Source organism: Ranitomeya imitator, chromosome 4 (genome assembly GCF_032444005.1).
Source record: "Ranitomeya imitator isolate aRanImi1 chromosome 4, aRanImi1.pri, whole genome shotgun sequence".
NCBI lineage: Eukaryota > Metazoa > Chordata > Amphibia > Anura > Dendrobatidae > Ranitomeya > Ranitomeya imitator.
In genome coordinates, this window is record NC_091285.1 from 177,175,012 (window position 1) to 177,190,894 (window position 15,883).

The 15,883-nt window shown below is 43.6% G+C and overlaps 1 long non-coding RNA gene across 1 annotated transcript in view; it reads left to right on the forward strand.

The window, feature by feature from the left end:
• LOC138675685 (uncharacterized) overlaps nucleotides 1–12,653 on the forward strand; it is a 79,099-nt gene extending 66,446 nt beyond the window's left edge. The window contains exons 2-3 of the long non-coding RNA XR_011320703.1: nucleotides 11,711–11,912; nucleotides 12,393–12,653. This is a non-coding gene — a long non-coding RNA (uncharacterized lncRNA). The remainder of the gene's footprint in view (nucleotides 1–11,710; nucleotides 11,913–12,392) is intronic.
• Nucleotides 12,654–15,883: the final 3,230 nt, after the last annotated feature.

A 15,883-nucleotide genomic window follows, 5' to 3' on the forward strand; every position in this document is an offset into this window, starting at 1 on the left:
TGTGATCTCTGTGCCCCCTGTGAGCTCTGTCCCCTCCAGCTATGTACCCCTCCATGATCTCTGTGCCCTCCAGCTATGTGCCCTCCAGTGATTCCTGTGCCCCCATGATCTTTGTGCTTCCCCCGTGATCTCTGTGCCCCCCATTATCTTCGTGCCATCCCCCGGTTATCTCTATGTCCCCCCAGGGATCTATGAGCCCCACCCAGTGATCTATGTGCCTCCCCGGCGATGCCCGTGCAGCGCCCCCAGAGTCCTGGTTCGTTGCAGTAATGTTATTCTTCCACCAGGGGGAGTGATGTTACGTCTGAAGGCAATGAAGGAGATCTTCTGTCCAGGTATCACAACCATTACATACACTTCACACTCCAGCCACCAGGGGGAGCTAAAGGTTCTATCTATTAGGCCACTCCTCACACTTGGGTAAAACTGGTAGTTGGAGGGAAGTTAGAGAGTTCCTGGCTGGGGACCAACACGGAAATGTCTCCAGGTCGAGCTGGCTGGAGTGAACTCCAGTCAGATCCAGACTGCGGTCTGAGGAGGACGAGGGTCCACGGAGCTGCACCTGCCCCATGTGCGGCAGCATCCTAAGAACGAGATGTAGAAGAGAAGTGTATTGCAGTGAGTGAGAAATGAAGGCATAGCAACAAGTGGATACCAGAGAGGAGAGTGACCGAAAGAAGCTGCATCCTTCTGGTGCGCGATCCGGTAGCTGGAATACCGAGGGAGTAAGTGCTCTACGCCTTGCTTCAGAGAGCAGCAGGGCAGGTGATTCCAAGTTGCTCGTCCACCCTTTATACACAGGAGGCAAGGTGGCAACCTTAAAGAGGCCGGGGTGTCTCTAGGAGTCCCTTACCAAAGTCTCAAGTCACCGGTCATACGTGTTTTGTTCTATCCGACTACGGGGAACAGTGAGAGGAGTAACAACAGTGAGGATCTTATTGGAGCTTATGCAAGTAAGGAAAGTGTTACTGTGCACATAGGAAGGCTATTGAATTCCACCTGGATAAGGGGACTTTGGATTTGCCTTCAGACCGGCCGGACTCTGCCTACCCTGTGGTCCCTACCCTGGACCGTGGATGCTGAAGCCTTCAGTAAAGGTAAAGAGACTGCAACCATATGTCATCGTTATTCACTGCACCTTACATCATCCACCATCCACTATCCATACTCTGGGAAGCCCTGGGGACATACATCACCTATGGGAAGGTATACCATCTAGCTGCCATAACATCACCCCAGCGGACCCCTAAGCAGCGTCGGTCACCCTGACCGAATACCACAGGTGGCGCCATGAACATTATCCCTTTAAAGACCTTTCCCCCATTTCATCAACGGACCTCCCGAGGGCCACGGACCGGGTCAGCCACTGTGACATCCCCATTGACTACAGAAGGGCCCGGTACCAAGTTCCCCATAACCCTTGGAGGCACTGCACCCATCCCCCCACTGCTGTATGTACCCCTCCTCAAGTGCTGTATGTGACCCAAGTGATATGTACAGTATATTCCCTAGTGCTGCAATTACCCCAGAAGTGCTGTATATCCCACTGAGCACTGTATATAACACCCAGTGATGTATGTGACCCCACCAGTGATGTACAGCCCTGGCAAAAATTAAAAGACCACTGCAAAATTTTCAGTTTGTTTGATTTTTCTCTTTATGGGTATATTTTAGAGTAAAATGTAAATCGTTCTTTTATTCTATAAACTACTGACAACATGTCTCCGAAGTTCCAAGCAATAAATTTTGTATTTATTTTCTGAAAATGAGAAATGGTCAAAATAACAAAAAAAATGCATTGCTTGCAGAGCTCAGATAATAATGTAAAAAAACAAGTTCATGACCATTTATAAACAACAATACTAATGTTTTAACTCAGGAAGAGTTCAGAAATCAATATTTTGTGGAATAACCATGATTTTTCATCAAAGCTTTCATGCGTCTTGGCATGCTTTCCACCAGTCTTTCACACTGCTTTTGGGTGACCTTATGCCACTCCACGTACGAAAAATTTAAGTAGTTCTTCTTTGATGGCTTGTGACTATCCATCTTCTTCTTGATTACATTCCAGAGGTTTTCAGTGGGGTTCAGGTCTGGAGATTGCGCTGGCCATGACAGGGATTTGATGTGGTGGTCCTTCATCCACACCTTGATTGACAGCAGTCACAGTGTCTCCTATCTGATGCTTGTACAGCAGTCCTATCATCTCCTATGTGGTGTACTGTATATACAGCAGTGTCAGCATCCACTATGTGATGTATATACAGTAGTCCCACCGTCTCCTATGGTGATGTATATGATTTACAAACCTTATTCTGACAAAAGGATGAGTGCTCTTCTGGCCAACACAAACCTGGAAAAGCAGCTGTGAGAAGCAACATGATCAGTATCACCCAACATGACAGCTGCACCAAAGAGAAGCAGCTCTAGCCATCACATTAAGGAGGAGTTACTGTAATTAGTTGTTTGATTAAATATACCGGGGTAATTTTCAAGGTGATCATTTTTGTGTAACCACCGAATGATGGTAGAAATTTCCAAATCGCCCATGGCTGGAAAAAGGTTCCACACCCCTGACTTAGTTCTTTCAATTGCCCATAATCATACCACCCGGTCGAAACCTACATTTCACTGGAAAAAAAAAATATAGACCTGAATTTTAAACATATCAATAGGGGATCCCTTTGTATCCACCAGAATTTCTCAACCATGGAGAGAGAGGCCCTAAAAACAATAAAAGAGAACAAACACATTGTTGTGAATTCCGCCGACAAAGGGGCGCTATTGTTATGGATAAGTCTCAGTATGTTTCCATCATCCAATCACAGTTGAGTGATAGAATCACATATGGAATAGCTGACAGAGATCCTACATTTGAAGTAGGAAGGGCAATACGCCACCTAGTGGATTCGTATATGAAATCAGGGACCATTTGTTAGGGCTAGCGGAACGCACCGAGTAAATATAAATATTATAATTGGTGCGTTCGCAGCCCGGGGTCCACCGTGCAGGAGGAACCTGCCGCTAGTGAATGGTGTTACTATTTGGTGGTATAGACTAGCTCTGTTACTTCACAGAGTAGCCATGAAAGGAAAGCACTGCACCCTGTTAGCCTCACAAGCTTACTGCCGAACTGATAGCAGTCAGTGGTCATGCAAGCACGCAATCTCCTCACCGGAGGTGCCAGTATTCTAGGGGCTTATTTCAGCCGGGTCCCTGAATACATTCACAGATAACCACACTGGCACAAAGCACATCCTTGGATTGATACTAGCATATGGCCGTGCGGTCATGCGAACCTTTTATAGCTGTAGCAAGTACAGGACCTTCCCAGAAGGACCAATGGGAGGCTGCCACAGAAGTTGAGCACCTTCAGGACCTTCCTAGAGGACCAATGGGATTAGCTGCAGTATCTAAGCATGTGACCCTTGATCTCCAACGAGAGATCTTACCCTGGGCATGCTCAGAAGGGGAAAAGCAGGACTTAGTCCCAAAAGTGTCTGCTCGCCGCTGCCCAATACTGGCTACAATGGCAGAAGCTGAAAAGGCAGCAGTAACCCTTTGCACAGAGTCAGACTGAGCGAGACGCTGGGACCGACGTCTCCGCTGAGCAGGCTCCACTGTGGCAGGTGTTATGGCTGGCAATCAGGCAACACAGCGTGCAGTAATCAGCGCACATACAGAGATCTGGCAATAACCCAAAACAATAGGACAAGCTCTGAGACGTGGAATCTCTGTAGACTGCAGTACCTGATCTATCCTCACACAACTATAAGCAGCAGTGGATTGCGCCTATAACTACCTATGCAACTCGACACTGCCTGAGGAGCTGACTAGCCTGAAGATAGAAGTACAAGCCTGACTTACCTCAGAGAAATACCCCAAAGGAATAGGCAGCCCCCCACATATAATGACTGTTAGCAAGATGAAAAGACAAACGTAGGAATGAAATAGATTCAGCAAAGTGAGGCCCGATATTCTAGACAGAGCGAGGATAGCAAAGAGAACTATGCAGTCTACAAAAAACCCTAAAACGAAAACCACGCAAAGGGGCAAAAAGACCCACCGTGCCGAACTAACAGCACGGCGGTGCACCCCTTTGCTTCTCAGAGCTTCCAGCAAAAGTTAAAAGCAAGCTGGACAGAAAAAACAGAAAACAAACTAGAAGCACTTATCTAGCAGAGCAGCAGGCCCAAGGAAAGATGCAGTAGCTCAGATCCAACACTGGAACATTGACAAGGAGCAAGGAAGACAGACTCAGGTGGAGCTAAATAGCAAGGCAGCCAACGAGCTCACCAAAACACCTGAGGGAGGAAGCCCAGAGACTGCAATACCACTTGTGACCACAGAAGTGAACTCAGCCACAGAATTCACAACAGTACCCCCCCCTTGAGGAGGGGTCACCGAACCCTCACCAGAACCCCCAGGCCGACCAGGATGAGCCACATGAAAGGCACGAACAAGATCTGGGGCATGGACATCAGAGGCAAAAACCCAGGAATTATCTTCCTGAGCATAACCCTTCCATTTGACCAGATACTGGAGTTTCCGTCTAGAGACACGAGAATCCAAAATCTTCTCCACAATATACTCCAATTCCCCCTCCACCAAAACAGGGGCAGGAGGCTCCACAGATGGAACCATAGGTGCCACGTATCTCCTCAACAACGACCTATGGAATACATTATGTATGGAAAAGGAGTCTGGAAGGGTCAGACGAAAAGACACCGGATTGAGAATCTCAGAAATCCTATACGGACCAATAAAACGAGGTTTAAATTTAGGAGAGGAAACCTTCATAGGAATATGACGAGAAGATAACCAAACCAGATCCCCAACACGAAGTCGGGGTCCCACACGGCGTCTGCGATTAGCGAAAAGCTGAGCCTTCTCCTGGGACAAGGTCAAATTGTCCACTACCTGAGTCCAGATCTGCTGCAACCTGTCCACCACAGAATCCACACCAGGACAGTCCGAAGACTCAACCTGTCCTGAAGAGAAACGAGGATGGAACCCAGAATTGCAGAAAAATGGAGAGACCAAGGTAGCCGAGCTGGCCCGATTATTAAGGGCGAACTCAGCCAACGGCAAAAATGACACCCAATCATCCTGGTCAGCGGAAACAAAACATCTCAGATATGTTTCCAAGGTCTGATTGGTTCGTTCGGTCTGGCCATTAGTCTGAGGATGGAAGGCCGAGGAGAAAGATAGGTCAATGCCCATCCTACCACAAAAGGCTCGCCAGAACCTCGAGACAAACTGGGAACCTCTGTCAGAAACAATATTCTCAGGAATGCCATGTAAACGAACCACATGCTGGAAGAACAAAGGCACCAAATCAGAGGAGGAAGGCAATTTAACCAAGGGCACCAGATGGACCATTTTAGAAAAGCGATCACAGACCACCCAAATGACCGACATTTTTTGAGAAACGGGAAGGTCAGAAATGAAATCCATCGAAATATGTGTCCAAGGCCTCTTCGGGACCGGCAAGGGCAAAAGCAACCCACTGGCACGTGAACAGCAGGGCTTAGCCCTAGCACAAATTCCACAGGACTGCACAAAAGCACGCACATCCCGTGACAGAGATGGCCACCAGAAGGATCTAGCAACCAACTCCCTGGTACCAAAGATTCCTGGATGACCGGCCAGCACCGAACAATGAAGTTCAGAGATAACTTTACTAGTCCACCTATCAGGGACGAACAGTTTCTCGGCCGGACAACGATCAGGTTTATTAGCCTGAAATTTCTGCAACACTCTCCGCAAATCAGGGGAGATGGCAGACACAATGACTCCTTCCTTGAGGATACTCGCCGGCTCAGATAACCCCGGAGAGTCGGGCACAAAACTCCTAGACAGAGCATCCGCCTTCACATTTTTAGAGCCCGGAAGGTATGAAACCACAAAATCAAAACGAGCAAAAAATAACGACCAACGGGCCTGTCTAGGATTCAAGCGCTTGGCAGACTCAAGATAAGTAAGGTTCTTATGATCAGTCAAAACCACCACGCGATGCTTAGCACCCTCAAGCCAATGACGCCACTCCTCGAATGCCCACTTCATGGCCAGCAACTCTCGGTTGCCCACATCATAATTACGCTCAGCAGCAGAAAATTTCCTGGAAAAGAAAGCACATGGTTTGAACACTGAGCAACCAGAACCTCTCTGTGACAAAACCGCCCCTGCACCAATCTCAGAAGCATCAACCTCGACCTGGAACGGAAGAGAAACATCAGGTTGACACAACACAGGGGCACAGCAAAAACGACGCTTCAACTCCTGAAAAGCTTCCACGGCAGCAGAAGACCAATTAACCAAATCAGCACCCTTCTTGGTCAAATCGGTCAATGGTCTGGCAATGCTAGAAAAATTACAGATGAAGCGACGATAAAAATTAGCAAAGCCCAGGAATTTCTGCAGACTTTTTAGAGATGTCGGCTGAGTCCAATCCTGGATGGCCTGAACCTTAACCGGATCCATCTCGATAGTAGAAGGGGAAAAGATGAACCCCAAAAATGAAACTTTCTGCACACCGAAGAGACACTTTGATCCCTTCACGAACAAGGAATTAGCACGCAGTACCTGGAAAACCATTCTGACTTGCTTCACATGAGACTCCCAATCATCTGAGAAGATCAAAATGTCATCCAAGTAAACAATCAAGAATTTATCCAGATACTCACGGAAAATGTCATGCATAAAAGACTGAAAAACAGATGGAGCATTGGCAAGTCCGAACGGCATCACCAGATACTCAAAATGACCCTCGGGCGTATTAAATGCCGTTTTCCATTCATCTCCTTGCCTGATTCTCACCAGATTATACGCACCACGAAGATCTATCTTGGTGAACCAACTAGCCCCCTTAATCCGAGCAAACAAGTCAGAAATCAATGGCAAGGGATACTGAAACTTAACAGTGATCTTATTAAGAAGGCGGTAATCAATACACGGTCTTAGCGAACCATCCTTCTTGGCTACAAAAAAGAACCCTGCTCCCAATGGTGACGACGATGGGCGAATATGTCCCTTCTCCAGGGACTCCTTCACATAACTGCGCATAGCGGTGTGTTCAGGTACGGACAAATTAAATAAACGACCCTTAGGGAATTTACTACCAGGAATCAAATCGATAGCACAATCACAATTCCTATGCGGAGGTAGGGCATCAGACTTGGACTCTTCAAATACATCCTGAAAGTCCGACAAGAACTCTGGGATGTCAGAAGGAATGGATGACGAAATAGACAAAAATGGAACATCACCATGTACTCCCTGACAACCCCAGCTGGTTACCGACATAGAGTTCCAATCCAATACTGGATTATGGGTTTGTAGCCATGGCAACCCCAACACGACCACATCATGCAAATTATGCAGTACCAGAAAGCGAATAACTTCCTGATGTGCAGGAGCCATGCACATGGTCAGCTGGGCCCAGTACTGAGGCTTATTCTTGGCCAAAGGTGTAGCATCAATTCCTCTCAACGGAATAGGACACCGCAAAGGCTCCAAGAAAAATCCACAACGTTTAGCATAATCCAAATCCATCAGATTCAGGGCAGCGCCTGAATCCACAAACGCCATGACAGAATACGATGACAAAGAGCACATTAAGGTAATGGACAAAAGGAATTTGGACTGTACAGTACCAATAACGGCAGAGCTATCGAACCGCCTAGTGCGTTTAGGACAATTAGAAATAGCATGAGTAGAATCACCACAATAGAAACACAGTCTGTTCAGACGTCTGTGTTCTTGCCGTTCTACTTTAGTCATAGTCCTGTCGCACTGCATAGGCTCAGGTTTACTCTCAGACAATACCGCCAGATGGTGCACAGATTTACGCTCGCGCAAGCGACGACCGATCTGAATGGCCAAGGACATGGACTCATTCAAACCAGCAGGCATAGGAAATCCCACCATTACATCCTTAAGAGCTTCAGAGAGACCCTTTCTGAACAAAGCCGCTAGTGCAGATTCATTCCACAGAGTGAGTACTGACCACTTTCTAAATTTCTGACAATATACTTCTATATCATCCTGACCCTGGCATAAAGCCAGCAGATTTTTCTCAGCCTGATCCACTGAATTAGGCTCATCGTAAAGCAATCCGAGCGCCAGGAAAAACGCATCGACACTACTCAATGCAGGGTCTCCTGGCGCAAGAGAAAACGCCCAGTCCTGTGGGTCGCCGCGCAAAAAAGAAATAATAATCAAAACCTGTTGAATAGGATTACCAGAAGAATGAGGTTTCAAGGCCAAAAATAGCTTACAATTATTTCTGAAGCTCAGGAACTTAGTTCTGTCACCAAAAAACAAATCAGGAATCGGAATTCTTGGTTCTAGCATCGATTTCTGATCAATAGTATCTTGAATCTTTTGTACATTTACAACGAGATTATCCATTGAGGAGCACAGAGCCTGAATATCCATGTCCACAGCTGTGTCCTGAAGCACTCTAATGTCTAGGGGAAAAAAAAGACTGAAGACAGAGCTAAGAAAAAAAAATGATGTCAGGATTTCTTTTTTCCCTCTATTGGGAATCATTGGTGTGGCTCCTTGTACTGTTATGGCTGGCAATCAGGCAACACAGCGTGCAGTAATCAGCGCACATACAGAGATCTGGCAATAACCCAAAACAATAGGACAAGCTCTGAGACGTGGAATCTCTGTAGACTGCAGTACCTGATCTATCCTCACACAACTATAAGCAGCAGTGGATTGCGCCTATAACTACCTATGCAACTCGACACTGCCTGAGGAGCTGACTAGCCTGAAGATAGAAGTACAAGCCTGACTTACCTCAGAGAAATACCCCAAAGGAATAGGCAGCCCCCCACATATAATGACTGTTAGCAAGATGAAAAGACAAACGTAGGAATGAAATAGATTCAGCAAAGTGAGGCCCGATATTCTAGACAGAGCGAGGATAGCAAAGAGAACTATGCAGTCTACAAAAAACCCTAAAACGAAAACCACGCAAAGGGGCAAAAAGACCCACCGTGCCGAACTAACAGCACGGCGGTGCACCCCTTTGCTTCTCAGAGCTTCCAGCAAAAGTTAAAAGCAAGCTGGACAGAAAAAACAGAAAACAAACTAGAAGCACTTATCTAGCAGAGCAGCAGGCCCAAGGAAAGATGCAGTAGCTCAGATCCAACACTGGAACATTGACAAGGAGCAAGGAAGACAGACTCAGGTGGAGCTAAATAGCAAGGCAGCCAACGAGCTCACCAAAACACCTGATGGAGGAAGCCCAGAGACTGCAATACCACTTGTGACCACAGAAGTGAACTCAGCCACAGAATTCACAACAGGCAGGAGAAGAATGGAAGACTGCAGCGGAGATGGCTCGAGATTCCCCCTGTGCAGAGGCGGGAACTCGACCCCTAACACCATTGATGCTAAATTAGAAGAAATTTTAATTACCCCTCATCTTATAACACCAGTATCCTATATATTTCTTTAGGTACATGAAGACCTTAGGAATCCACCAAGGACGACCAATAGTGACATCTGCAAATTCTATTTTTTCACCACTTCCCATAGCATTTGATCAAATTTTAACTCCCTTGCTACCTCATATCACTTCATATCTCAAAGATCTGACTTTTTTTTAACAAAGTTAAAATCCCTTCGTCCTATCCCCTCCAACTGTATACTCATCACATTAGACGTAAGTAGTCTATATACTTGCATTGACCATTCTAGAGGCATTGGGGCAGTTCATCAATTCTTGATTACATATACTGGTTTTCCCCTCCACAAGTTCAATTTTGTGTGGATTCACTTTCTATGATTTTTTTTTCTGTTTGCTAACTAGTGTTATGTTCAAAAAATGGGCACAGCCATGGGATCAAACATGGCACCACCATATGCCAGCATCTTTATAGCAATATTCGAGAAAACACATTTCTATACCCATTCACTTTTTCAGACACACTCTATATGTTGGAAAAGATAAATAGATTATATCTTTATGATATGGGGAGGGTACGAGGGTCAGCTTGTACAATTATTTCAGGATATTAAATTATGTATGCCTAATCTCATTTTTTCCATACAGAAAGCACAAAAAAGTATCAATTTCTTGGATACATTAATTACACATGAAGATGATGGGAGATTGGACATTGATTTGTACACCAAACCAACTGATAAGAATAGTTTACTACATTATACCAGTTGTCATCCTTTACACGTTAAGAAATCCTTACCTAAATCCCAGTTCCATCGAGTCACACGCATTGTATCTGATGAACTTAAGAAGAAGACTAGATTAGATGAAATGTCAGATAAATACAGAAAATGTGGATACCCGAATAAGATTCTCATACCGACTGATGTCACTACCACCATAACCCCTACAAAGCACAGTAGATGTAGGATACCTTCTGTAAATACGTACCATCCCTATATGCATATGATCAAGAATTGTATCTATCGTCTTTGGTACCTTTTGAGTAAGGAATACCCAAATATTCCTGAGTTTAATGACATACCTATAATGTGTTACAAAAACCCTCGAACCTCAGAAAATCATTGGTCAAAGCCAACCTTGGCTAAAATAAAACCATGAATATACAAAGAACACTATCCACACAGAAACGGGCACTTTTCCATGTCTACACTGTTTACAGTGCTCCAATATTACCAAATGAGATACCATTTCACACCCCAGAAGAGGTAAACAATTTCTGGTTAAAGGTTTCTTCTAGTCCAGCACCCAACATATCCGAGACCGTATATTCTAGCATAATGAAACCATCAGATGTAAAAGACTCATGTTGCCCATCTCAGCACATTTTACCGCAGCAGGACATAATATATCTCAATTAAAATATCAGGTAATTGAGAGTATCCCAGTGCCAAGAAGGGGAGGAGACAGGTTAAAAATGCTGATATTGAGAGAGGCCTATAGGATCTATACATTACAAACACTGGAACCCTAAAGGTCTAAACAGAGAATATGAAATCACCTATTGTTTGAGTTATGCCATATTTTTTTATTAAGAAATGTTGTATTAGTGGTATTTTTTTACTTTTCTTTATTCTTCTTTTAGGTCACATAATGAACCTGGTAATGAATTACATTGATCCACTTCCTCTCTTTCTTCTCTCCTTTTTTTCTTTTTTTTTTCACTTACTGTTCTTTCTCTCTTTTTTTTCTACCAGCATCCCTTATTTCTACCTATAATTCCTGGTTATTTTAACCTTATTTTTTACACTTTATTTTTTTTCATGTCATGATATTACTCTTTTCTCTATGTACCCATATCTTGTCCCTTTATTCATGTGCTGTTTTTTCTTATCTCTCTCTTCTCACATGTCGTCTATTCTTATATACACACACCACCACCGCAGACACCAGTGCTTTCGCAGTTATAGCCCCTAACGGGACTCCTACACCCCTCCAGGGATTTGTGCCCTCCGCTCTGTTTCTACAACTAAAAGTAAGGTTTGAGAAAGACCCTGTGGGTCAAAACGTTACCTACCTTGAAACACTGCGGTGATACCTTTATTTTGGTGTTTGTAATAAGGAAAACCACGTTTTTCAGCTAAACTAAAATTCTGAAAACCTCTTCTTTGAGTGCGACTGTTGTTGTATAGGTCTATTCTTCTATGTTCTCCTTCTTTTGCTGTTAGTTTCCACTGTGTATTACGGCTCTCACGCACGCACAATTAGTGGTTGTCTTTTTCCCTTTAGTCTATCACGGACCACACTGACGCATGCGCACTCCTGATCGCTTCCTTCGGCTCTTTCCGCCACCAATCAGCTTACAGTTTCACGTGACTTATCGGGATCATGTGACATTCCCGTGCTATGAAAGGACCTCCGGCAGCACACAGCGGTCACATCGTCTTACTCCGCTGGTACACGCCGCACACGCCGACAGCCCTAGCTACAGGTAACAATTATTTGTGGCATTGCACAATTCCTGGTTGTCTATCCCACTGTCAGTGACAGCGCCTTTTTTATTATACCGATATACTTTTATTTTCTGTTCTTTTATGTTATATCTGGACCTTTGAATCTGACATTACTTGATTCTTCATTGTACTGCATAAATTTCTTTAACTTCTTACACCTTTTTCTCCATTTCATCTATGAGATGCATGTATATTTTAGAATCACCGTCATTTACTCTTATGTTATCTGGCCCTTAAGCCCCCTAAAATCCCTGGACCTCCCTCCTACGACGGTGTAAGGGTCATTCACATATATGATAAACTCTATATGTAATATACATTGCTTCAATGTAAATATGATTTGTATACTCCTGTCTCTGAGCTGCTGTGAGGGATAAAATCTTCTCTTTGAGCACATAAATGGCTTCAACTCCATGAGCCTTTGTTCACCCCTTTCTTTGGTTTTTGTTTCTTTGCAGGTGGATTCACATCCCTTTTTCCTTTCACGTCTTGTTTATAGAATTATTGATTATGATACTGTACATTATACTGTGTAGAACATGTTTATAACCAAATGTTGGTACGTATTAATTTTTTTTTTACATTTACTAATTCTTGGCATTCATTTTTATGTAATTTCTCATGATGTTTTCATTATGTAGAAAAAACCCATGAAAAAGGCCATAAAGGCCAAAACATCGAGATGCTTTTTTTTGTTACATTTATTTTTTGGCTGTGAATTCCCACAATAAACTTAACTTTGTTTCATCATACGGACTGTGATATCTGAGTTCTTGAGGTTACTCAATTATATTGACTTTTACATTTTTCTCAAAGCACCAACTATAACTTTTGGAGTGAAATAAAAGCTCTGATCTAAACACAACCTCCGCTGGTAGGCAGGGATACAATAGTAATATACTAGGGTGATTTTTCTCCTCCTCTTTCCTCCCCCATAGGATAAAATACAGACCTTTTTTGTTTTTTGGGGTTCTAATTATACTGTGCTATTATGTAATTTTATGATTGTATTAAAGGTTAAGTTTAATAGGAGCTATCTATAATTACAGTATGTATTATTCAATGATTTGAAATTGAGCATTGCTTAATCTTAAAGAGAGATGGAGGATAGACTTTCAATCTGTGTGGTTCAGTACCTGGAAGATGTGGTACAGTACCAGTCAAGAGGTTGGACACATATGGTTTCCTTTTTTCTTATTGCAATGTACACAATCATGATTCAAAGCTCGGAGGTGTGTTTTGGGTCATTGTCCTTTTGCAACACAACTGATGGTCCCTATAAGTGCAAACCAAATTGGAAGGCATGTCTTCGTTGCATGCAGTGATAGCCATGCTGGGTAAATGAGCCTTGAATTTGGAATAAATCACCAACAGTGTCACAAGCAAAGCACACCCACCACGCCCACCATCCATGCTTCACAGTTGGCACCAAACATTTAGAAACCTTTAACTCAGCTTTTCTGGATCTCACAAAGACATGGCAGTGGGTACCAAAAGTATAACATTTTGACTCATCAAGCCAGAGTGCATATTTCCACTACTCTAATGTCCAGTCCTTGTGTTTCTTGGCCCAAACAAATTTCTTCATGCTGTGGTCCTAAGCCTCCTGACGAAGAAATGGCAAAACGCGCGTCGGGGCGGCAGGGCGGGAGCCCTTCGCCTAACAAGATTGTAAGTACTATGCCTTATATATGCACTTTATTATAATTTAGATAATTGCACTCCAGCACTCTACTGCTGGGCTCATCTTGTCATATGCTGACATTCACTCCCTCACATGAGGATACTATCCTACATTAAAGGGAACTTATCACCCCCAAAATAGAAGATGAGCTAAGTCCACCAGCATAGGGGCTTATCTACAGCATTCAGTAATGCTGTAGATAAGCCCCCGATATATCCTGAAAGATGAGAAAAAGAGGTTGGATTATACTCACCCAGGGACGGTGTTGAGGGCAGAGCAAAGTACTGCAGTGCGCAGGCGCCGGGAAAGGTCAGAGAGGCCCGGCGCCTGTGCACTGCAGTACTTTGCTCTGCCCTCAACGGGGCTGACAAAGTACGCCTGCGCCAGAGCCGCAGCGTGAAGACAAGAAGAGGACGTCATCCTATGAAGATGGGAGGCCCCGGACCGGACCGTGACGCCCATCGGACCGGACCACCCGCCCAGGTGAGAATAATCTAACCTCTTTTTCTCATCTTTCAGAATACATCGGGGGCTTATCTACAGCATTACAAAAAACTGTAGATAAGCCCCTGATGCCGGTGGACTTAGCTCATCTTCGATTTTGCTGGTGACAGGTTCCCTTTAATCTAAAAGAGTGATTGATCAGATTTAAATATGTTTCCCAGTACACGTTAGCTCTTTTTTCTTACCCTCTACACATACTGTGTTTTTTGTCTAGTGATAATTCTTTACACTCAGACTTTAAGGCTATAATCTTTACAGTGGATCCCTTATTTATCCCTGGTTTAGTAGCGATATTCTGTTTGGACTTTTTAATATGCATCTTTTCATGTTAATAAAATTACATTTATGGTTTAATATACTCAGATCCCCTTGTGCTTTAATTATGCTGGTTGGGGTATTTTGTGTTCATTTTGCTTTTTGAGTTTTGACCTTTCACAATATTCTATCTAACTCTGGGAAACCCTTGTGTTTAATGCTGTGGTCCTCAGTAGCGTCTTTTCAGCAGTTTGACCAAAAAGATCTGCTTCTCACAGTCTCCTTCGGACAGTTGATGTTGAGATGTATCCACTACTTGATGTCTGTCAATCATTAGGGCTGTTATCTGAGGTGCTGTCTATTTGCAATTTATGAAGCTGGTAACTGATTAACTTATCCTCTGCATCATTGTTAATTTTTGGTCTTCCTTTCCTGTGATGGCTTCGTCAGAGCCAGTTTCATCACAGCAGCTGATGGTTTTCATGACTGCACTTGATGATACCGTAAAGGTTCCAGCAATTTTACAGATTTACTGACCTTCATCTCTTAGTGATGGACTGTCATTTTTCTTTACTTAGTTGAGTGGTTTTTGCCATATTTTGGCTCAGAACAGTTGTGGAATAGGGGTCAGCACTGTATGGAGCTGTGTACAACATTTCCTCAGTATAACACACCTGATGCTTGTAAACACTTTTCTGAAGGCAAGCGATTTCACAAGTGAACTCTCAACAAGGCATATAACGGGTGAAGTGAGTATGGAAAGTGTCACCTATTTTCTAAGTAAATATATTTATAAAGGTGATATTGACATGAAATTTTCACCAGATGTTGGCAACAACCTGTCAAATCCACACAGTTAAAGAAATCAAACCTTAGATGTCCATACATTCTCTTATGTGTAATAATGAGAAATTTTAAAAAACTGACCGTCACATCCAAACATAGACTAAGTGGGAACAGGTGATGAAGCTAGAGTCCCCCACTCATATAAAATCAAATAACCATGAAATATGAAAATTGAATTGCATTACTGCACTAGAAATATGAAAAATTGAGAAAGCTTAGTGCATAAATTGGCCAATTCATGTGTACGTGGTAGCCACGATAAGGCATTTCTTGTTTGCCAGGACCTAGCAATGCCTTTCCACATACTGGGAAAAAGCATTGAACACGCTTACTGAAATTTATGTAATACTTCATACAAGAACTCAAAAAGGGACAACAAAAACCTTTGTGTGAACTTGTATGCCCAAACTTTCACTGGTACTGTATGGAGCAGTGAAACAGCCGATGTGGAGGTAGTATCTGGACCATCTGCTTGAGCAGGCAAGTTAAAGGAACTAGAGGCTGAGTAGAGCTTCAGAAAAAGTGGTTGACAAAGAGCCTTCTGCAAAACAAAAGGATTTATACTGTACAATCTGATCTGACAAGTAGTCAATAACCGGAGTATAAGCACTGAGTATCTGAAGAGAACCTGTGCATTGAAAAATGTAAAATTAAAAAAGA